Consider the following 25,060-nt stretch of genomic DNA (forward strand, 5'->3'; position numbering starts at 1 on the left):
TATACCTGTGCCATTATGGTCTGTGCTCTTTCAGTCTCCCGAGAACGTTATGAAGCTCAATAAGCAAGTATTATTAAGTTCAGCATTTATGTGTACCTGAAAAAATATTTGGATATTCTCAGAGAAAGGCTTTTACATACATGCAAATGTTACTGGTCTACTTCTCCAATCTTTTATCTCCTTTACATTGAGACCACAAGTAGTCCTGTAACTCATCTATGTTTCATAGAACCTGTTTCTGTTTGTGGCTCTACATCTGTGCCTCCCTGTATTCCAACTCAAAGTCAGCATCAGCCTCTATGATTCTCAGAAGTTTTTGTTGCCTCTTTGCTATTCTTGTCTTCTGTTTGGAGTCTGATCTACCTCTTTCCTTTAAGTCTCCCGAGGAAGCCATACAGCTCTCCTTGTTGATCATCTTCTTTGCCTCATAACTGAATGCATTGAAGGTCCAGAATATCTTGTACTAGACTGACTCCAGGTATTTGGCTAGGCCTTAAAGGAAGATGAAGATTTGAGAAAAAACCCTATTACTTAATCCTTGATATATCAAACACATAAATTTAGAAAATCCTTTCTCTGTTAATATTGCATTGCTTTTAAGCCATTGTCTTGGTGCAAAATTCTATTTTGTATGTCAAAAGTAAATTTGTATTAGATTAACTATAGGAAATTGCCATTTTTTTGGTTAAAAAATGTTGACTGTTGGGAATTTCCTATGGCTCAACCTACTATTTGTATACCTTCTTTAACAACCTTGTTCTTGAGGATCTGGGCTTTAGGCTGTTTAGGGAGAATGTTTTGTACTTAGAAAGACAAAAGAGAAATGAACATCAATATTTTGTTTAGACATGCCTCTCTGCCTTCAAAGCCCATTCTTTCTGTTTTCTCCTTAATGACAATATGAAAAGCTGCCCAAACTTGAAGAGCTGTATACCCTTCAACTCAGCTTTTAGAGATGGTATAAAGCCAGAAAGCAGCTTGTCCCCTTTAGTATTCACTGGTTGGATGGAAAAAGAAAGTATTTAATAAGAAACACCAGGATATTTGATATGATACCCACACTTCTGTTTCCCAACTGACTGAGGGCAATCCGGTTTCTTGATTAACTACTGAATAGCATCTGTATTTAATAGCTGATGGAAACTTGCAGGAAGACTAGGCTGGTGTTCAGAGAAGTGTTGTCCAGCCATTCCATTTCATTTCACTCATACAGTCCAACGGTTGTGTGTGCACATGGTTATGGAAGTATCAGAGTGTTGTGCTTAACATCTATATGAAGGATTGCAGTGCAGAATAGGCCAGTTGGAGAGAGGGCTGTTTCAGTTTGATATAAGTTGGTAACAAACATGTCTTCTAAAAGAGGGATGCTGAAAGTAGTGTTCCTGGAAATAAAAGGCAAATTAATCTCTTACTGACAGGGTCCTTGCTCATTGGCCTTATTTCTCATCATCTGAAAACTGCCAGTCATGGGCATAATCTAGCCCCTGGCTAATTAGCAGGGATTCTGCTGCTGGGAAGGGGAGCAGCTATGGATGACAAAGGGATACCTGAGACCGCAAGAGTTCCTTGCATTGTCATTTCATACTGTTTAGTCACGCAGTAACTCTAGCTGTGTGGGTGAAGCAGCAAGCTCAAGCCCAGTTCTGCTGACTTCACTAACAGAAACGTCAACACTGAGAGTGGTTTTTGACTCCCCAGAGACAGGAGTGTGAAGTCAGTTCACAGAGGGACAGTGAGATGTTATCCTCTGGTGTTATCTTTTTGTCACTGAGCCAAGTAAAGTGTTCTCAGCAATTTTCAGACTCCTTCAACCAACTGACCAGGTCACTGTACTGAAAAACAATATAAAACATGAAGATCAAAACTAGAGATCTGAGATATTTCCAGTAAGAGGAAGGAAGAGACCATGTTTCTGCCTTTTTTTTTTTTCCCCAATAGAAGAATCACGAGGGTGTTTGGATGTTTGCTTGTCTTCCATGCATATTTTCCTTGGAGGCTGATGAAGTCAGTGACTTCTTTTACTTTGCTGAAAGAGTCATTATCTCAGAGATTTAGGGATTAGAAAACTGGGGATGCCACATGGTGGAGATGAGAGGATAGAAACAGGATCTGGGAGTGTTTGCTTTTAGGCAAAGATAAAATCACATATGTTATTTCTCTCCTTTGCTCTATCATCTCCTTATGGGTCATGTCACATGAAGATAATATGAATAAAAATTATCTTATGAGTGGGAGAAAATACCCAAATCTGATGGTGTGATTTTTAGGAGAGACAGTCAAAACCCATTGAACTCTGGGTTTTATTCCCAAGCCAACCTGTGGATTTGGTAATATACTTTGGCCAATCCATTTAACTATCATTAGTGATTTTTTTTTTTCCAACAAGATCACTCCCTGCCTCCTGTGGAAGTTGGAAAGTTGGTTTAATTAGGGTTTGTGCTGTGAGAAGCACACTGATACGTACTTAGAAATACAAGGTAATGTAACAAAGTAAGCTGACGGTACCTTATGAAAGAAATGAGACTTATACACAGGGTAGCAGTGTAACAAAGTAAGCTGAGGATACCTTATAAAAGAAATGAAAAATATACACAGGGTACCTAAAACTAATTTTGAAGGAGCATGAATGCAAACTGTACCCAGAAACTACATAAATGGCAATTGGAGAAAATTGGATCAGCTACTGTGGGCCTCATAATATCAGAGATGAGGTGATTCTGTTAATCCTGTCCCTCTGGGTGTTACCTGAATTTTCAGATGTTTGTTCTAGGTCCTCTCCAAGATGGAAGCAATCTGCCAGAGGCACCTCTGGATTTACAGATCCTCTAGCATTCACACTTCATCTCCCAGAGCTCATTCCCTGATGGCAAAGCCAAATGACCTCTCCCAGCTCCATCTAGCACCCAGAGGCTTTAGTTTTGACACTTCATGTTTGATCACAGCCAGTCTCCTCACTGAGGCACTGAACTAGATGACTGCAGAGCCTGTACATGATGGTTACCTTGACTCACATCATCTTCAGAAAGTCCAAGCTTATCGCATCTGATCAGAACTGTAACCTTTATTGGTTTTGATTACAACTTCATCATTCAAAATTTAGAGATGTTCAATGATTTTTTTTTTGTTTCATAGGGTTTTGAAAAGACAATTCAAGTTTCTTAAGACAAGCAATTACAATGCTTCCCATGATTATAAGCTCTGCTAAATAATGGAAATGGAATGTATGAACTTGGTAGGCAAACCAAGGCTAAGCAATTTTGGACTTGGTGCCAATCCAAGATAATGACTAAAAACGCTTGAAGTAGGTTTTCCTTCCCAGAACATCATTTTATGTGTTTTGAGTATAACTCTTCTAGGACATCTGATATGGTTCTCCAAACCCATAGTTTGAACTTTGCCATAGCTTTGTAGAGGAGAAAAATTGAGGGTAGAAGGAAATTAGGAGAGGAAATAAAAAATGGGATTGGGAGGTGAGGGGGGAGAATGAAAGAAGAAAGTTTGCTCTTTGTCTCATCCTCTGATGTCAAACTTCTGCCACTCATCTGAGAGGTTCAGAATCAGAGGATCCTGCACAAAGCTAGACATATGCAGTGGTTTTCAAACTGTGTGCCAAAGAACCCCAAAGGTTCTTTTCAGGGGCTGCCTCCTAGATGGGGAGGGAGAGAAAGTCTCCATCCTCTTTTCCCCAGAACTTTCATGGACTTGGCAGCAAGATGGAATCCTAAAGAAAGAACCAATTACTGTTTTCCAATTACACCTTTAGTTTCACCAATTACTAAAGGGGTGAAATTAACCCCTTTAGTATTGTAGTTTTAAAATTAAGATCATCATAAAAGGAACAAGGTGGGGAAAATCAGCAAAGAGCCAAGAGAAAGATCCTCTCTGTTGTTGGTTCATGCCCCTCATGGCTGCACTTTCTAAAACCAGAATCTCGACAAAGAGGGTGCTTCTCACACTGGCCTCCGCCCAATTCTCGGTCTTATGGCACTCAGACCCCAAGGAGACACAGCTTAGCTTTTGATCATCCCACTCCGAGCTCTCCATATTGTCTCCCATGTCTCCTAAGTTTCTTTTTTTTTTTTTCTCTAGAAAGCCAGGATAACAACAAAGTTCAGCTTTACCGGTCACAGAAATTACTGTAAGGTCATTCCAGACAACCATTATGGATTTCTGTGCCAACTCAGGAGCAAAGGATTTTGTTATACAACGATGATATAGCAAAAAAGATATTGAAACAAGCCAAAGAGTGGGGTTTAGAGAATTAAAAGAGCTAACTATAAAATAGTGACGAACATGCTGGAGTTTAAAAACCATTCCTAAGTAGTGGTCAGAAGTGAAGTGGGTTAGATTGAGCCCGATGTTGACCATGAAGGAGCTGCCAGAGCTTTTCTAGGAGATGGGCAAGATTTCTGCACAAGAGAGTGGAGCCTGGATATTCATTATTATACCACAAAGTAATCAGATTTCTGCACTGCACGTAAATGGCGGGAAGTGGAAACACTGCTGAAAGCTCTGCTTCGAGAGAATTACAATAATTGAAGCTTTTGTCATGGGGTTCTGCCCTGCTGCCACATGGTCAGCATGGGAGAAATCATGGAGCGGCTTGCAAAAATATAGAAATATTTGGTCCATTGCCTGCCCTGTATTGTACTTTGTGCATGAAAGCAGCTCAATAACTATTAGTCCAAGATGGTGCAGAAAATGTCTTTGTAATTTCTCTTGGGAAATGCCTTTCTTTGCAAAAGTTTGGGTGAAAGGAAAATATTACTTCTAAAAGTGATGATGAGAAGCAAGGATGCGTCCTTCATGCTAATTCTGTCTCTCCCCAGCAGAAATAATTTCTAAGATGTATTAAAATTGGAAGGTCACCTAGGTATCTCTTTAAAGTGCAGATCAGCAAGACACCATGGCAAGGTGTTTGACCAAAAACTGAGCTCAACAGCTTTCTGCAGTCCATGCTGATCTTTAAACTCTGAATAAAATCATCAAATCCCATTCCAGGTGTGTGTTGTCAGCTGCTTAGTAACCTGCTAGAGTCATAACCTTTCTTATTGTGTCGAGAAAGGAGTGGAGAGACTCTTCGTAGCTAGGCTGGAGTTCCTTCTCTTAAAATTGCCATTTATTTAGATTTGTCAGAATTTTAGGGTCCAATAGAATTTTCCCCAATCAATTCATCAAAAATAAAACTAAAAGAAAGTATCACTTTCTTGTTGCTTCTCTTAGAACCCATTATAAGCAATGGTTTGAGATATCAAATCTGATATCTTATAAGATTTAGCCGTATTTACATTTTGGCTTCTCCCATTCCTACCCCAACATTAATTCCTATAAGAGCCAGAAGATGGAGGTGTGAACCTTGGCAGTAGCTCTTATGAAATGTATGACCTTGAATAAGTCACCTAACTTCCATGTGCATCAATTATCTTGTCTGTAAAATGGAGATAACAATAATAATGGGACAAGGGATGAGCAAATGAGACAGAGGATATAGAAACATTATAAATTGTAAAGCACTGCACAGATATAATTAAAAACACTAAAGAGGCAGTGATGGTATATTGGAATGAATATTGAATTTGAGGACAGGAGACATGGGTGTAAATCCTGATTCTTCTGCTCAATAGTTCTGTGATGTGGGGCAAGTCATGTAAACCATCGAAGACTTAGTTTCCTTCATTGTAAATGTGGATTATTAAAGTACTAACAAAACTTCACAGGTTTTGTAACTGAAACAATAGTAACTGAACTGGGGGTAGACATCTAGCCTAAATTATGCAAGCAGATTCTCTCCCTTAGGAATTTGGGATTAGGACGAGAGGGCTGTCCATCATTTCTGAGCAAGTATGTCAGGTAGAGGAGGACTCAAAGCGCATTGTAGAAAGGGCTGATCAGTAGAGAAAGCAGATTTACTGAAAAGGCAGAATGAAGTAGATGAGAGAGACAGAGATATATCTGTACACATAGAGTAGGAGGGGAAACACACCCTCTGATTTCTTTACTACTCCATTTCTAGGTGACACCCCTAGTATCCTTAGTGTAAATTCCTTCTGGATTAGTCAAGGTTCAGTTGCAGAGAAGATAATCCATTCTGTATGTCAGGTAGAGGAGGACTCAAAGCGCAAAAAGCAGGAATTGGTAGTGTAAGCAAAAAGCAGGGATTGGGTACTAACAAAGTAGTTGGTAGGGAGAGGAGCAAGCTCTAAGCCAAGCTTTCAGGACTACTCCTCAAACAGGCCCACAGAAGTGGCCCACCAAGGGAGTTACTGCTCCTTCCAGAAAGCTGAGGAAGCAAGAAGCTGCTCCCACTGGCTTTCAAACCACACTGCTTTTGTCAGGATCCACACTAGAAGATTCTTGATACCTGTGAAGCCAAGAACCAGCCACAGACACATCTGCTAATACCACGCCACACATGTCCCCTCACCAACTGTGGGGCATGGCCTGAAGCTCCTGAGGTAACCTCTGTCCGGTGGAAGCTCCATGGTGTGCAGACCTGCATCCCAAGGAGTCTGAGCAATGCAGCCTCCATGGTTCCAGCATGCAGCAAACCATACATGGGGCACAGTGGGGTTCAGTGAGCTAGTCTGCAGTCTCCACCACGTTTACCTTGCTTTCTTTCACCTCAAACTAGGTCCAGTCAATTTATGCTCATTGCAACTGAAGAGTACTCTTCAACACACCCACGTGACTAACAGGCTCTTGAATATGCTGCAATGGGGCCATTAGGTTTTTTACAGTGAGCTGTTCAGGGACAGCCACCTCAGAGACCAACAGAGAAACAAGGACAAGGTCTGGCTAAGGTTGGCATGTCGTGACCTTTACAATGTCTCTCCTGCCCTCTTTCAACAATTTTTGTGCCAATTACTTGCTGACAAGCCCAGAGCTTAGGATATGGGTGTTTCCTATATGAACTAACTGCAGAAGAGTTAACAAAGAGGCTGGATTATTTCTGGCATAATCACAATTCTGAATTGTAGCCTTAGTAAACAGAAGCTCTTTACAATGCCACACAATGCCTGGCACCATACCCTTCCCTCCCTCTTCCATCTTCAGTTCAGGCTGCTTGCCACACTGAAGGCCCACCTCCTTCTTTGGGCCTGGGGGCAGATTTCAGGAGTCCTGGTTTAGCATTACGTTAGCCCATCAATGTGTTGCTAGGCTGCTTGGAGTCATGGAAAGAGCATAGAATGTGAGTCGTTTGCTTTGCCACTTATTAGTAAGGGAGCTTAGGTGAGGGGGGAATCCCCGTGAACTTCAGATACCTGTCCAAAACGGAGTCATGATGCCTGCCGGCGATATTGGTGAGAATCATGTGAGATAGTAAACATGAAGCCCTTTGCAACAGTGCCTGGCACACAGACCATGCATATTAAACACTAGTTTCTTTAGGGCCGAGTTTTCATATCTGTGGGATCAACCACATTTCTGAAGCTTCACTGCAGGCAAATGGATCTTTGTCTTGTTTTCCTTGGTTTGAGTCTGTCTCTCAGTTCCCCACCATCATCTTGTTCTTACCAGGACCATATCTTCCTGTCCTTCCTCTCCCTCTGTCCTTCGTCTCTTCTGTATTTATCTCTCTGGCAAGATAGTGCTACTCAGCTGCCTGTCTGCACAGATATTTTTGAGATTCACCATTGCACACATCACCTTTTCAATGATCATTACATCCATGATTTCTACTGCTTGCCTGAGCTACCACCTGCTATTTTTCATATTGCTTTCTGGGTGCCAAGTTCCACCTGCCTTATTTATTTATTTTTTTTGTCACTTGTAGTTGGGTCCCTATTTTTCTTCCTGCTACGTGTCATCTCCCTCTCGTCCCCCCTGCTGCAGTGAATAGATCTACTCTCAGGTCCTGGATATTAACCCTGTCATGCCAGGTAGTGTTTCAGACACAAAACAGAGCCTTCCAGGTCCTTGCTGGTCAAAGTGTGCTGCGTGGGCAGCACCTGCAGCTTATTCTGAATCAGAATCTGCATTTTCACAAGCTCCCTGGGTGATTCATCAGCACGCGGAAGTTTGAGAAGCTCTGCGCTATAGCAAGGAAATGTGGCTAGGTTAGGAAATCCTCTGCTGGTGTCTGGCAAAACCTATGAACCTTTCTCCTTGTGAAATTCTAGAGACAAATTGACATTTCCTGATGTGGCTTGCTGGCACTTATATCAACAGGACTGCAATATGGTATTCTGTGTCTTTTCATCCAAGACCTGGGCTTTGTGTTTTAAGGATGAGGTCTATGCTTGTGTCAAGATGCAGTTAAGTGAAGATTCTGTTCTTTTGTTGTTTTTGGTTTATATACCACATATCAGTGAGAAACAGAAACTCATAGACACAGACAATGGTTTAGTGGTTACCAGAGGGTAAGGGGGGTGGGGGTGGGAGATGAGGGTAAGGGGGATCAAATATATGGTGATGGAAGGAGAACTGATTCTGGGTGGTGAACACACAATGGGATTTATAGATGATGTAATACAGAATTGTACACCTGAAATCTATGTAATTTTACTAACAATTGTCACCCCAATAAAATTTAAAAGTAAATTAAAAAAAAAAAGATTCTGGCAGGCTATGTGTTTGAGGAAACTCACTTGAAGCAGTTATGAATCAAATAAAACGAAGGGATTCTGTATTTATGAACTGCATTATAAATAACTCATCAAGTCCATTTTTTATCTTATGTTTTGTTCCCTTTTCCCATTCCTGCCTTCCCCAAACCTTCCTTTCATGAGTTCCTCCAGAACCAGTACCCTTGGGGGAAAGCTTTGAGAAATGGCAGGTATTTTTGGTAACATGACTGAACTGGTGGCCTTTTCTCCTAATGTTTTTGTTCACAACATGTCTTTGTGTCATTGGGCTATTACCATTTTTATTCTTTTTCATTTATTCACATACACCAAAATACCACCTTTTCCCTTCTTAAAAGCTCTAAGTGCTACAAGGATGAACTATTCTAAAATTAAAAACAAACAACCAAATCAATCAACCCATATTCAGATAAGGAAACAGGCTTCATGCATTTGTTATGAAAGGTACAGGCAGTGGATGAAGTGGAGAGACCTAATGCTTTCCAGCCTAACTGCCCCACACTACCTTACTTTCATTACCTTACTGTCATTAGATGACAGGAAAAAAAATACAGATGTTACCCATGTATCTGTTGAAGCCTCTAATGAAGATGACTCTTCCACTTTCAGTGCCAGGATCAGTTTGACCTGGTCCTATTCAATCAGCACAGCTGGGTCTGCTTTCGTCTTGTGAAGATGATGGGCTCTGTGCATCAGGTAATTTGTTGCTTTTCTTCATATGCGACAGGGTTTAGGACTTAGGGTAGAAGAGAGGGCTGAAAAGTCATTCAGAATACATAAGAGAAATGAAAAGAACCCTCCCTTGCAGGAATGAAAAGGACTAGAGGTCAATGGCTAGAAAGATTGGAAGTGCCCCCAAGACACTTAATAAATCAAGAGGTGGTAGAACTTACAGTTAGGTAGAAAGGTAAATAATTTCTTGCTTTCTGAGCACAGCAGTAGTGGTTAAAATACGATAAGTTAAATTTCAGAATCAGATTAGAGTTTTCTAAGTTGTGATGAATACACAGTGACTGTCACTTGCCTTTAAAAAATGCCACCCAGAAAATATTTGATGATGTGGCAGCATCTTAAATAAAAGATACTGCATCAATTTTTCAAAAGGAAGTAGTGATGATTTAGAAGTGTGTGTGCTTTAGCAAAGACTACCCGATGTTTACATGATACGAGACATGCATATGTATCATTTCCTCTTCCCTGCAGGAACTGAGTGAAGACGTGAATTCTTCCTTATTTGCAAGAAAGTGCTTATGTTCAATGGTTAATTATGAGTGAATAAAAAGGTTCATAATGAGCGGAACTAACCTAGTCCATACTATGTGGTAGCCAACTTTAGCTGACTAAAAGAACAACCAACAATGGACAAATTTATAAATCAAAGTTCTGTTTCTGGAAGCATAGGCGAGTGTAATGCAGGTCTCTGGTCCCGCTCCCCGCACAAGAACGCAGGATATGGTGAGGCCAAAAAGGAACACCCACGGAGCCATGGATAGGGGAGTTATACCACTATATTCTCGCTGGTGGCTGACTTAGAGACACAGGAAGCAGGAGCCACACGATCTGCAATCTGCTATCCACTTCTCTGCCAACCAACCAACCCCCTAGCACAGCCACGGCAGTTCTATTAGTGGCTAATGGCTAAATGGTAACAGTGGATGGCCCCCCAGCCACAGCGGGTGGCCATCTGATTACAGCTGACAGCCATCTAATAACCGATCCAGCACCTTTCCATGTGAGGCCGAAAGCCTGGAAACTGCTCTCCTGGCTCTGTCCCTACAGTGAGCATTATTATTATACAGACAGACAGATCCCTGTTTAAGGTATCAAATCCAGTGTATCCAGCAGAGATTCTCCCAATGTGGTCCTTGGACTAGCAGCATTAACGTCACCTGGGAACTGGTTAAAATGTAAATCCCACCCTGATCTGCTGAATCAAACACTCTGGGTGTGCGGCCCAGCAACCGGTGTTTTAATGAGACCTCCAGGTCATTTGGACGCTCACCAGTTGGAGAATGACCATTACCCAGTGATGTCTGAGGAGGGAACACGATATGGGAGACAGCACCACAGCTCTGGAGCCAAGCCTGAGTTCCTCCCTTGCTTTGCCAGGACCAGCTGTGTGACCTTGGCAAGTCCTTGGCCTCCATGAATCTTGATTTTCCTTTCTGTAAAATGAGGACCAATTTCTTATCCTCCCAGATCTGTTGTAGGGCAAATGAGAGGCTCTAAGTCCTTGTTCATACAGTAGCTCAGAAAACATGGGTGCTTTTCCTCTTCCCTTCCTTGAAGCTGCGTTCCTGCTAGGAAATCATGCAAGTAAGATTCAACAATGTTCGTGGAAAATTAAAAAAGTGTTTTCACATACTCATGCACATTACTCAGTGGAGGCTGGACAGCTTGTATTGAGCAGGCTGTCGGCTACAGAGGCCTGTGCTGTCGTATACGGGCCACTGGCCATGTGTGGCCACTGAATGCTTGAAATGTGCATCTGAATTTGAGGTGAGCTGCAAGGATAAAATACACACTGGATTTTTAAGACTCAGTGTGAAATAAATGTAAAGTAATTTATATTTTTTATACTGATCACATGTTGAATTGGAAGTTTGGATATATTGGGTTAGATAAGTATATTCTTTTTTTTTTTTATAAGTATATTCTTCAAATTAATTTCACTTTAAAAAACATGTTTTAAACATGTGGCTATAAGGAAACATAAAAGTACATATGTGGCTTACGTGACATTTCTATTGGACAGCGCCCCCAGGGTCACTGTACTGTCCTCACGCCAGACCCAGGGGACAAGGGAAGAGCCTTCTGCTAAAAATTTCTTATTAGCTTCTTGGCTACAAAATTTATAATCTCTGTGGAATTGTTCCTCATTATCATCTTGGCAGCATTTTATAGCTGCAAAGGATTCCCCAATCTTTTTATTGGTTATTACTCACAGCGTAGGCTGTGAGGCAGGTCACTGCTAAATTATGAGACTCATTAAGGTGATCATGTTTCAGAGGCCTCCACAGACACACACCCTCACACAGTGTGGAATGAGATTGCAACGGAATGGCAAGAACTACAAAGCAGAGGCTGGGGTGGGAGCACATGCAAATGCAGGGCTGGCTCAGAATAACCTGGGATTGTTAACAACATCCACTCCTAAGGAAAGTTCACTGAGAGATCTCGGCTTTCCATGCAGCATTACCCCTCTCCCCCATGCCACCGTGCTTTCTTACAGGCAGAATCTAGAGACTTGATTAACCCATTCAGACATTTTTGAAAGTCAGACATTTTCAGAAATGACAGCTCTTTAAGCATCAGCCCATTCTACTTCTCATGCTTAATGAAAGAGAGCAAAAGGCACTTTCCTTAGATGTGTATTTGTCCTCAGTTCTATTTAAAAATCAGCTCAGGAAATCATCTATCAATCACATATATTACAGGAAGAAATATTCATGGAGTTACCTGAATTGAAATGTTTCAAATGACAATTTCATATTTGCACCTCTTAAAATATTCAAGATAACACAAGCCTGCTCTGATCGTTAAAAAGATTTTAGGATTAAGGAAACTTAGCACTCTGTGTTTTAAATATTTAGTCTTATTTTAAGAACCAAACTCTTCCAGGATATGTAAAGAGCATTCTAACAACAGAAAGAAACCCATGGTATGGGTACCTAGGATGACAGTGTGCACCTGTCTTATACCTCTTTTGGGTGATGTTTCTCCATGAAAAGCAACCAATGACACAAGGAACAGGTCAGATGATAAAGACAGATGAATATATGCCTGTAAAATTGCATGTGTAATACGTGTAATATCTGATCACGCTTTCATTTCAGGTTTTTTGTTTCAGTAGGGTGTAGAAAGTTCCCAGTTACTTAATTTCATATAAATACTGAGCACCTGCAGACGCCAGGCTCTGAGGGTGAAGAACTGAAAGAGATACAGTCCTAGTTCCAGCTTGGACTAAAACAGAAATAAATAATGATCCCTCCATGATTATTATTTTATTAATTTTCAGGGGTAGGGCTCATTGCTTGCTTTCTTGCTTGCATGGCACCAGTCTAGGAACCAGGCCCTTGATAAAACAATGTCACATTTTTAAAAAATGAAAGGTATATTTAAATTTAATTTTAGTGGTAGAAAAAGGGTATTTTACACACAGTAGTGAAAACAGTCTTTAGAATCTATGTTTGGTATTCAAACCAAGAATGCCTTTTTGAATGAATGAATTCTTCTTTGAAAGATAAAACTGTTGTGTTTATAATGTAATATGAATATACATTTCAGGCTGTTTAAGTAGGTCTTCTCCTAGCCTGGGATAAAGGAGGCATTTATTTCTTAAAAGAGACTTGTGGATACTCACCCATTTCATGAGAAACTGACAATTTTGTATTTAAATTTCATCGATGTCAGACTGTAGCTGTTGATATAATAGTATGACCATCAACATTAGGTTATGATAGTCTAGCAAAGGTTCAGGGTAAGGAATGGTGACTTACGGGTTAGGGACAAACTTTATACAAATTTGTACCTTTGTCTCAGTCCTTAGTTAATGTTTCCACATGTACTCTGGATTCAAGAAAGTTTTTTCTCCCCCGTAAATATCCCCAAACAGTACTATCTATTCAGTTCTCTACTTCTTTAAGGACAGACACTGCCCCACCCCATCCCGTGCACCTCCCACTCCCAGACTCCATAGTAAGACTTATCTCTCCTTAGTTACCAACTGACTGTATTAAAGCTAATAGAACACTAGTCACTGGGGGCTTCCACCAGAGAGAGAGAGAGAGAGAGAGAGAGAGAGAGAGAGAGAGAGTCAGAGTCTTGCCTGGGCCCACTTTTTGTACCCTCTGGTATTCAAACAGTTTTTCTGCTTTTCCAGCTAGACTGTGTTCCCTCTCTCCTGTCACCCATAAGAAGTATGTGGCCTCCCCATGTTGATTGCATGAATGACCCGAATTCTTCACACTTCCCTGTTCCTTGTCAGGTAATTTTGCTGTGCCTCCCTCCTGTGGGTGAGGTATAATTCCTCACCTGTAGGTGTAGGCATGGCCACATGACAGACTTTGACCAATAGGATGTCAGCACATGTGATACAGCTGAGGCTTCAAAGGTCCTTGTGCTGTTGAGCCTGGTTTTTCTGGGCCCCTGTTTTACCACAGGAAGGACATCCTAGCCTATTAGTTCCAGGAAGAGGATGAGAGACACGTAGAGCAGAAACACCCCAGGCAAATGTAACCCAGATGCTCCAGCTGCCAGGTAATGCACAGACTTGTGAGGAATAATAAATGATTGTCTTCTTAAGCCACTGAGTGTGGGGATGGTTTGTACACAGCAGTAACTGACCGACACACTCCCTACTTTCTCATTGCCACAGATCCCAGATTCTCCCCCTTTTCTACTCCTTAGGCTTCTTTCCTATTTAATGTCACTCTGTCCTAGCACATGGTGGCAAGAAGTGGAAACTTCTGTGGTACTGGGGAAGTGAAAGAGAAAATAAGGGGAGAAAATAAGGGCAAAGAAGAGAAGACTGATGCCAGCTGTGAGATTCTCATGGCAAAGATGGAAAACTTAATTGTCACCGTTCTCAGCCTGTTCTGCATCAATTCTCCCATCTCCTTTCTCTCTCCCAGCCCTTATTTCCTACCCTTAATTCTTTATATTCCCAAAATCCATCTTCATGATGAGGCTAGAATTCTATTGTAATTGTTGCTAACATTTATTGAAAGCTTACTATATATTTTAAGCACTGAGGTAAGTGCTCTACTTGAATTATATCTTTTAAATCTCACTAGGATGCTGTAAGATACATAATGTGATCTACATTGTACACATGTAGGTTCTAATACAGGCCGTCTGATATCAAAGCTGTGCTCTCATCTCTACAACACACTGCTTCTCCTTGTTAAATCCCCTTTATCTCCACTTCCCACTGTCATTCTCCTCCATCCATAGGTAACCATTAATGCATACATTTTTATTTGAATATATTTTTGCACAATGTAGAGCATTATACTTTACATAAATGATATTTTATTACCTATATTATTCTGTTTCCTTTTTTGTTTTCACTAAGCATCTACTTTTAAGATTCACCCATGTTGCTATGTGTTCATTTAATTTGTCATCTCTGACCTGCTACATCATAGTCTATGGTTTCCACTCACCCCGTCTTACTTACCCACTCCTTCATAATGAACATCAACACTTCCTCCTACTCCCCACCGCAAATAATACTTCAGCGAGCATCCTCATGCACAGTCCCTTATTGGCCCTAGTAAAAAATTCCTGGTTATCAATCCAGGAGCAGAACTGTTAGGTCATTGGGTATATTTAACAATTGGATAGATTGCTCTGCAAAATGGTTGCTCTAGTCCACACTCCCCCTGGCGGCGCATGAGGCAAATCGCTGCCTGCTGGCCTGTCCAAACTCTGCCAGCCTAAAAGGAGTACATTGATAACTCATTGCTGTTTTACTTTTCTGTTCTCTAATCACCAATGATCTGGGACATTATCTTCATATGCTGTTGCTGTTTTTGAGTTTCCTCTTCTATAAAATGCCTGTTCATAACCTTTGCTCATTTTGTAACTGAGTTTGATATTTTTTCTTAGTAATCTGGAGGAATTCCATGCTTATTCTGGATACTTGGTGATTTGAAACTTTCCAAATAACGTCTTCAAATCTGTCACTTGGTTTTTGTCCCAGTTATTCTTCATAAACGAAAGTACTATTTTTTTTTTTTACTTTGAATCATTTTAGTTTACCACATAAATATTGTTCAGCCATTTTTTAGGTAAAAGATTGAAGAACTGAAGCAAAGCAGTCACTGATGGAAAGGTGGGAGAATGGAAACTGCTTCCTGAGAATACGGGCTGCCTTAGGATCAGGACACATTATTCCTGTGAAAAGAAACTGCTAAGTTCTACCATTAAGCTTTAATATCAAGCAACTGATTTCTTTTTCCCCCAGTTGCTCCTTCCTCCATTATCACCCCTCTCCCAATGATAAGCCAGCTGGAAATAACCAAATAAAGAGATGGTGGCTTGTTTTTTTTAACATCAAGGACCACTCAGAGACAAACCTGAGGGTTTGACCACTCAGGCAAACCCAAGGCTTCCGAAACATCCCACGTAATATAACAAAAGTGAGTTCCTCCCTCATGCGTCTGTCAGAGACATGGAACAGAACTACTTCCTGTTTGCTCACCACCCTGTGCCTTGTGACTGGCACCCAGCAGGTACTCCATAAATATTTGTTGGATAAATACTTTTGTTAATAAAGAGTTTTTGTAATTCCTTGAAATTAATCAGCTGTGTAGCCAAAAGCTCAGAATATCAAAACAGGGCAGTGTTGTTGGAACAGGACTAGAATTTAGTGCCTCACAGAACAGACTATTGATAGGAACTCACCAGCCCACACCCACATTCCAGCAGGGATAGTAAAGTATCTCTACCGCCCCAAAGTGTTAATATCTCCCTCCTCCAACAGTTTTTCAAAATGCTTTCTTGAAAAAAGGACTTCTTTTCCATTAACAAAACCTATTTTAAAAAACAACAGTGAATTGGACCTAAATCAGAAACAGAATTGAGACAAAATTGCTAAACTCAATCCTTGTAGGATCTCATTTATTTAGCATGTCACTTAAGTAAAAGGACCATTATCTATGGCTTTTGTGCAAATACCTTTCCTTCTTCAAGAGCAGAGACTTTAAATGCCTGTGAGTCATTGCACACCCACCACCCATTAATAAATCTGTGGTTCTCCTGTCCTTGCTCAGTAAGTGAGGCCAGTCTTTTGAGTACCTTTTAAATAACCTTGAAAAGCCCAAAGCTGAAGCCCTGAAAGCGATGATGGTGGTGGTTGCGGGGACCATAGTCTCTAGAGAACAGAAGTCCTATTTTGATGTAATTCAATTAACACTTTCTTTTTGGTTTGTCTTCTGGTTTGTATCTTTGAAGCTTTGTTTAAAAATCCAGGGACCAGCCCAGTGGCTCAGGTGCTTGGAGCGCCGTGCTCCTAACGCCGAAGTCACCAGTTCGATTCCCACATGGACCAGTGAGCTGCACTCTCTACGGCTAAGATTGTAAACAAGGGCTCTCCCTGGAGCTGGGCTGCCGTGGGCTGCCGTGGGCTGCCGTGGGCTGCCGTGGGCTGCCGTGGGCTGCCATGGGCTGCCGTGGGCTGCCGTAAGCTGCCGACCTGCACAACTCGACTGAGAAACAATGGCTTGAACCGGAGTGTGTGTGTGTGTGTGTGTGTGTGTGTGTGGTGGGGGGGGGGTTCAGGAGGCAGAAGAAGGGGGGGAAAAATCCAGTTCTCAAAATTGTTTTAAAAAATATTTTTGCCTATTGACTTATGAGTTTGCATTTCTATTGCCTCCTTTTAAAATGTGATTGCTAAAATAACCTTATTCCTGTAACATTATGACTGAAATAAGCTTTGGAAGGCAGGTCCAAGCACTTCACTGTGTGTACATCAACTCTTTCTGTGAGAAATACATGATGTGAGTTCCAATCTAGATGTGAACTTTTGGAATGGAGACCATTTATGCATTGAAGGCTACTTTTGAAAAGGAGCTCTGAAGTAATAGTACAGGTCTGGCTACGGTTGTTGGCCTCAGTATCATTACATTAGAATATAGTTTTAATCTGATTATCAATGACCTAGAGCAGTGTTGCTTCAGGTGTGGTCCTCAAATCAATTGCATCACATTTACTTGAATATGTTTATAAAAATAAAGATTCCATTTGTCAAAGCCCATAGAATACACATCACCAAAAGTGAACCCTAATGTGCATGAGGGACTTTGGTTGATCACGTGTCAATGTTGGTTCATTGGTTGTAACAAATGAACCACACTGATGTAGGATGTTGATGGTGGGGGAGGCTGTGTGTATGGGGAAGGAGGCATGTGGAAATTCTTTGTACTTTCCACTTACTTTTGCTGTAAACCTAAAACTGCTCTAAAAATAAAGTTTATTCATTAAAAAAAAGATTCCAAAGCTACTCCTTAGAATTTCATTTCATTTAAAATAAGCACCCCGGGTAAATATTATGCTCATAGAAGTTTGATAGTTACTACTTGAAAATTATTATTTGACTAATAATAATGATGATGAGAAGGCTTTCTGTAGGAGTTACCTGGTGGGTATGATCGGTTCCAGGGCATTAGGAGAGATAGCCAGAGAGAAACGGGTTTTGGATATGAGGAAAGAGTCCCCCACAATTTATTTTAACTTCTAATAATTTTATTACTAATGTCTATTTGACACATGGATTTTCTTTGCCATGGTTATGGTGAGGAAAAGAAAGATGTGTTCTAAGCAAAACAGAAGGATTTGCTAACTTAGTGGCACTAAATTGTTATCATACTGCAGCAGAACTAAAGTGCTCACTCCCCCTACACTCAGCGGATTCTTGTCTTTATTGCTTCCTCTGCCTGGGTGGAATCTCTTCCCTCCATCACTTCTGAAGGACACCTCTCACAGACTTTTTTAAGGCCTTGGTTTGCCCCTCATCTGTGCAGTGATGCAGTGATGAAACTCTTAGCTGGCTTGAGAATGTGTAAACACCGTAAGGAGTGAGTCACATTTCCATCAGGGGGTTATATGCTTTCCTTGGTGACTGTCATTGAATTTACAGAGCCATCTACATAGTTTGAGCTCTCTGGATTGCAAACGCAAAGTAACAAGGCCCCCTCTGTCACCATTATCCTGAGATATGGGTGTGTGTAGGAAGATTACAAACAACAAAACAAAACCCCCAACCAACCAACAAACTAACCCTCACCAGTCTTATTAAAAATATTTGTAAAGGTACTAGAAGAAAAAATCATATTTAAGTATGTGGAGGGAGCAATCTCTAGATCTTAATGCGGCCTCCATTACGACACAGAGTTGCAGAAACAAAGGGAGACAGTAGGGCGAGGTGGTTAGGGCATGGGCTCTGTGCCACATGAATCATGAAATATAATAAGCTATACACACATGTTTGCCAAGTAAAATCAAAGCTCTAAAAATATCAATAGCTGATATGCATCTGACATTGTGACAGACAGTTTACATGCATTATCTTACTTTGTTTACACAAAATCTCTATGAGGCAGGTTCTATTAATGTCCTTACAGACGAGGACGCTGAGACTTAGAGACGTTTGCCCAAGTTCATAGAGCTAGCAGGTGGCACAAATCAATTTCTCAGGGCTGGCAGAGAGCTATGTTTCCAAAAAAGGCAGCAATGGAACCACATCAAAGAGACAATTATTTAGCTTATTATTGAATGAAACTTGATTATGTCACGGATTTCCTACTGATTTCTAATTATAGTGATTCAAACCGATGGGATGTGCTTTATATTCCCTCTCTGTAGTATAGCTTCCCCATCTGTAAAATGAGGGTGCTGGGTGAACCCACTGGTTCTCAATCCTGGCTGCATATTAGAACCTCCTGGGGAGTTTTCATTCCTGGATCTACCTCATGCCAACTGAATTAGACTCTCTGGGGTGGAGTCCAAGTACTGGAATATTTTTTAAAGCTCCCTCAGTAACTGTAAAGAACTAAATGATTGCTGTTCTAAATGTCCTCACTCTGTGATTGTATTTCAACATTCTTTTAGCTTGATTCTCAGTGGAGACGAGACGAAACAGTTGGTCATTATCACTGTAACACTTGAAGAGTTACTGAGCCCACCACTAAGACTTTTCCCTAGGCTGAAGCCCCCCGCCCCAAAGAAAAGTCACTCATGCTTTCAGAAGACTTTCTTCAAAAATGAACTATAAAAAAGCTTCATCTGCTACCATGTACTGATCTGTAGAGCCTCTTTGGGTCCCACTTACCAAGGTCAGGAAAGGCTTTTGTTTTTTCTTTTTAAATGGGCGAACTTAAAACAAAGCTCCCAGACACCAGAAAACTGCGTTTCTTCTACTGGACAGTCAGAGACTGTTAGTTCTGTTTGCACTTTGGCACCAAAACGCCAGCCTCTGGTGAAGACCCATCAGGACAGCAGATGGAATGGCTCAAGTGACTTCTGGGCTGGCCACCTTTTCTGGGACAAGGGACAGTTGCTTTAGGTTTTCTGTGGAAACTGTCCCTTTATGAAAGCTCTGGGTCAGAGCCTTCCTCTCAGTGAGTGCCACAACTCACCTGCAGCATGATGGATTTTGTCCACCCACTGCCCGGGCTTCTGTCCAGTGACTGGTCTGTCTAGTGGCTCTGTCAGAACATACGTTGGGGTGGCTGACACTCAAACCACAGCTGTTTTGTTCCCTGGTTGAATTCTGCCCTCTAGATCTCTTGACAATGTCGTCACTCTCACTTTTGTGGGTTTTGACAGCACACTGACCTGCAGGCAGTATGGTGTGGTACTTGCCAGGATTCACATTTCACTTCCTGATTATTCCAGGCACTTCATCAAAGGTGACATGGTGAAGTTAAGGTAGGGAGATGATATCTACTCAGGAAAAACTGATTTTTCTTCCCACGAAATTCAAGGTCCAGATTATTATTGGGTAACAAAGCAGGAAGAAAATGTCAGTGAAATGCATAAATATAACACTTGCTGAGTATCAGCTGGCCCACTGACTGTAAAGGAAAGATTCAAGAGTGATAAAGTTGGCAATTACAAGTGACCTTTCCCCAAAACAGTTTCTGGAGTTTAGGTTTTGAACAGGCTGCTCTGAAATGAATACCTTAGTAATATGAAAAATAACCCCATCTCTATCATTCTTCCTTGTCTCTATGCCACACATATCTACTGTATTTTTTGTTTCTTCATAGTTTTGCTCCTTTTTTTGTTTAATATCAATACTGATTTTTTCCACAAGCTGATTTTTTAAAGCCTCCCAGCAGATGAAATCTTGTATGTCAAATAGTACTTGGATGTAGTCTCGGCTTATTATAGCTCCATCTTTCACTGGTTCTGGAGTAAGTTGGCTGTCAGGGAATGACATGCACTCATTTTACACAGAGGTGGCACCAACAAAGTGCCCTCGTGAAGCCACAGGTGTCAGAATAGGATTGGATCTCAGAAACATAACCTTGACCTATAACAATAAATGTCCTTTCCAAAGAGACGTGGGGCAAACCCTGTCCCACTCATTGCTTTTCAAAAGATATTTTATTAAAATACAGCTACATAATACAATATTATATTAATTTCAGGTATATACATCATAGTTATTCAACATTTAGATACCTAAAGAAGTGCTTACCATGATAAGTCCAGCGGCCATCTGACACCGTACCATGTTATCACAATATCATTATTATTATTTTTACCTTCTTTTCTTTTAATTAGTTTCAGGTACACAAGACAAAGTAATACTTAGACGTTTATCATTTATATCCCTCACACTGTGTGAACCCCCCTCCCCCATCCACTATCCCTCTGACATCGCACAGAGCCATTACGTTTCCACTGTCTATATTCCTAATGCTGTACTCCGCTTCTTGTAAGTATATACATACACACACACACACACATATATATATATATATATATATATATATATATATATATATATATAATTATAGCTGGCATTCATTATTGTTCAACTTCAGGTGTATAGTGCAGAGATCAGGCATCTACATCATCCCTGAGGTGGTCTCCCAAATGGGACAAGTGTCCATCGGATACCCTACAAAATCTTTACAACATTATTGATTACATTCCCCAAATTAATTTTCAAAACCCCGTGGCCATCTTGTGGTTACTGACTGTTTTCTTGTCCCCTCACCTTCCCCCTTATCCCCCACCATCTAGCAACCCTCAGTTTTTCCTCTGTGTCTCCAAAACTGTTTCTGATTAGTTCATTCATTTATTCTTTTCTTTAGATTCCACATATAAGTGAGATCATATGGTATTTGTCTTTCTCTGTCTGACTTATTTCACTTAACATAATGTTTTCTAGGTCCATCCATGTTGTTACAAATGGTAAGATTTCTTTCTTCTTTATGGCTGCGTAATACTCCATTGTATAAATGTACCACTGTTTCTTAATCCAGTCGTCTACCAATGGGCATTTCGGTTGTTTCCATGTCTTGGCTATTGTGTATAGTGCTGCAATAAACATAGGATTGCATAAAGATTTTTGAAATAGAGTTTTGGATTTCTCCGGATAGATACCTGGGAGTGGAATTGATGGATCATAAGGTAGTTCCATTTTCAGATTTTTGATATACCTCCATACTATTTTTCATAGTGGCTGCACCAATCTGCAATCCCACCAACAGTGCACAGAGTTCCCTTTTCTCCACATCCGCACCAGCACTTGTTGTTTGTTGATTTATTGATGATAGCCATTTTGACTGGGGTGAGGTGGTATCTCATTGTGGTTTTTATTTGCATTTCTCTGATGGTTAGTGAGGTTGAGCTTTTCTTCATATGTCTGTTTGCCATCTGTATGTCCTTTTTAGAAAAATGTCTCTTCATGTCCTCTGCCCATTTTTTAATTGGGTTGTTTCATTTTTTTGGAGTTGAGTTGAGTGACTTTTTATAAATTTGTGATATTAACCCTTTATCAGATATATCATTGGCAAATATCTTTTTCAACTCAGGAGGATCCCTTTTTGTTTTATTGACAGTTTCCTTTGCTGTGAAAAAACTTTTTATTTTGATGTAATCCCACATGTTTATATTTTCTCTTACTTCCCTTGCGCAAGGGTATATATCAGTAAAAATCTTACTCCAGGTAATGTCTGTGAAGTTTCTTCCTATATTTTCTTCTAGGAATTTTATGGTTTCAGATCTTACATTTAAGTCTTTAAGCCATTTTGAATTTATTTTTGTATATGGTGTAAGGAGGTGGTCCAGCTTCATTTTTTTGCATGTGTCTGTCCAGGTTTCCCAGCACCATTTATTGAATAGACTGTCTTTACCCCACCGTACATTCTTGCTTCCATTGTCATAGATTAAATGGCCATATAGGCATGGATTTATTTCTGGATTCTCTATTCTGTTCCATTGATCTATGTGTCTGTTTTCATGCCAGTACCATGCTGTTTTGATTACTGTAAACTTGTAGTATAATTTGATGTCAGGTATTGTTATACCTCCCACTTTGTTCTTATTTCTCAAGATTGCTGAGGCTATCCAGGGTCTTTTGTGGTCCCATATAAATTTTAGGATTATATGTTCTATTTCTGTGAAAAACGTCATTGGTAGTTTGATAGGAAATGCATTGAATATGTATATTGCCTGAGGCAGTATGGACATTTTAACTACATTAATTCTTCCTATCCATGAACATGGTATGTGTTTCCATCTATTTGTATCTTCTTTCATTTCTTTCTTCAGTGTCTTATAATTTTCTGAGTACAGATCTTTTACTTCTTTGGTTAAATTTATTCCCAGGTATTTTATAGTCTTTGGAGCAATAGTAAATGGGATTGTATTTTTAATTTCTCCTTCTGAAGTTTTATTATTGGTATATACAAATGCAACTGATTTCTGAATATTAATTTTGTATCCTGCTACTTTACTAAATTCATCTATCAGCTCTAATAGTTTCTTGGTGGAGTCTGTAGGGTTCTCTATATATCGTATCATGTCATCTGCATATAATGACATTTTACTTCCTCCTTACCAATTTGGATGCCTTTTATTTCTTTTTCTTGTCTGATTACTGTGGCTAGAACTTCCAGCACTATGTTGAATAGAAGTGGAGAAAGTGGACAACCTTGCCTTGTTCCTTATCTTAAGGGGAATGGTTTTAGCTTTTCCCATTGAGTATGATGTTAGCTGTGGGTTTATCATATATGGCCTTTATTATGTTGAGATATGATCCCTCTATTCCCACTTTCTTAAGGGTTTTTATCATAAATGGCTGCTGGATTTTATCAAATGCTTTTTCTGCACCTATTGATATGATCATGTGATTTTTATTTTTCATTTCGTTAATGTGGGGTATCACATTAATTGATTTGCGGATGTTGAACCACCCTTGAATACCAGGATGAATCCCACTTGATCATGGTGTATGATCTTTTTAATGTATTGCTGAATTCTGTTCACTTATATTTTGTTGAGGATTCTTGCATTTATATTCATTAGAGATATCGGCCTGTAGTTTTCTTTTTTGTGGTGTCTTTGTCTGATTTTGGGATTAGGGTGATAGTGGCTTTGTAAAAAGTGTTTGGGAGTCTTTCCTCCTTCTGGATTTTTTGGAAGAGCTTGAGGAGAATAGGTGATAATTCTTTTTTGAACGTTTTGTAAAATTCACCTGTAAAGCCATCTGGTCCAGGGCTTTTGTTTGTTGGGAGATTGTTGATTACTGATTCAATTTCCCTGGTGGTAATCAGTCTATTCAGGTTTTCTGTTTCTTCTTGAGTTAGCCTTGGAAGGTTGTACGCCTCTAGAAAATTGTCCATTTCTTCCAGATTGTCAAATTTGTTGGCGTATAGTTGCTCATAGTAATTTCTTAAATTTTTTTGTATTTCTGGAGTGTCTGTTGTCACTTCTCTTTCATTTCTGATTTTATTAACTTGGGTCCTCTTTTTTTTTTTAATGAGTCTGGCTAAAGGTTTGTCAATTTTGTTTATCTTCTCTAAGAACCAACTCTTGGATTCATTGATCTTTTGTATTGTTTTTCTGGTTTCTATTTCATTTATTTCCACTCTGATCTTTATTATCTCCTTCCCTGTACTCCCTTTGGGCTTATTTAGCTGTTCTTTTTCCAGATCCCTTATGTGTGAAGATAAACTGTTGATCAGTGATGTTTCTTGTTTCTTTAGGTAGGCCTGCAATGCTATGAATTTCCCTCTTAGAATTGCTTTCGCAGCATCCCATAGATTTTGGGTCGTCGTGTTTTCATTTTTGTTTGTCTCGAGATAGCTTTTGATTTCTTCCTTGATCTCCTGGTTGACCCATTCATTATTTAGTAACAAGTTATTCAGCCTCCATGAATTGGTGTGTCTTCCAGTTTTTTTCCTGTAGTTCATTTCTAATTTCATAGCACTGTGGTCAGAGAAGACAACTGGTATGATTTCAATTTTCTTAAATTTATCAAGACTTGTTTTGTGGCCTAACATATGGTCTATCTTGGAAAATGTTCCATGTGCGCTTGAGAAGAACGTGTATTCTGCAGCTTTGGGGTGAAATGCTCTGAAAATATCGATTAAATCCAAGTGGTCCAATGTGTCATTTAAGGCTGTTGTTTCCATATTGATTTTCTGTCTGGAAGACCTGTCCCTTGTTGTCAGAGGTGTGTTGAAGTCCCCTACTATGATAGTGTTACTGTTGATCTCTGTCTTTATGTCAGTCAGTATCTGTTTTATATATTTAGGTGCTCCTATGTTGGGTGCATAGATGTTTACTAGGGTTATGTCCTCTTGTCAGGTCGATCCCTTTATTATTATATAGTGCCCATTTTTGTCTTTTAATATGTTCTTCATTTTTAAGTCTATTTTGTCAGATATAAGTATTGCAACTCCAGCTTTTTTCTCATTTCCATTTGCATGAAATATCTTACTCCAACCCTT

The 25,060-nt window shown here is 40.1% G+C and overlaps 1 protein-coding gene across 4 annotated transcripts in view; it reads right to left on the bottom strand.

The window, feature by feature from the left end:
• LHFPL3 (LHFPL tetraspan subfamily member 3) overlaps window positions 1-25,060 on the bottom strand; it is a 552,178-nt gene that overhangs the window by 132,387 nt on the left and 394,731 nt on the right. The gene's annotated exons all lie outside the window — the stretch shown is intronic.

Source organism: Rhinolophus sinicus, linkage group LG09, assembly GCF_036562045.2.
Source record: "Rhinolophus sinicus isolate RSC01 linkage group LG09, ASM3656204v1, whole genome shotgun sequence".
Classification (NCBI taxonomy): domain Eukaryota; kingdom Metazoa; phylum Chordata; class Mammalia; order Chiroptera; family Rhinolophidae; genus Rhinolophus; species Rhinolophus sinicus.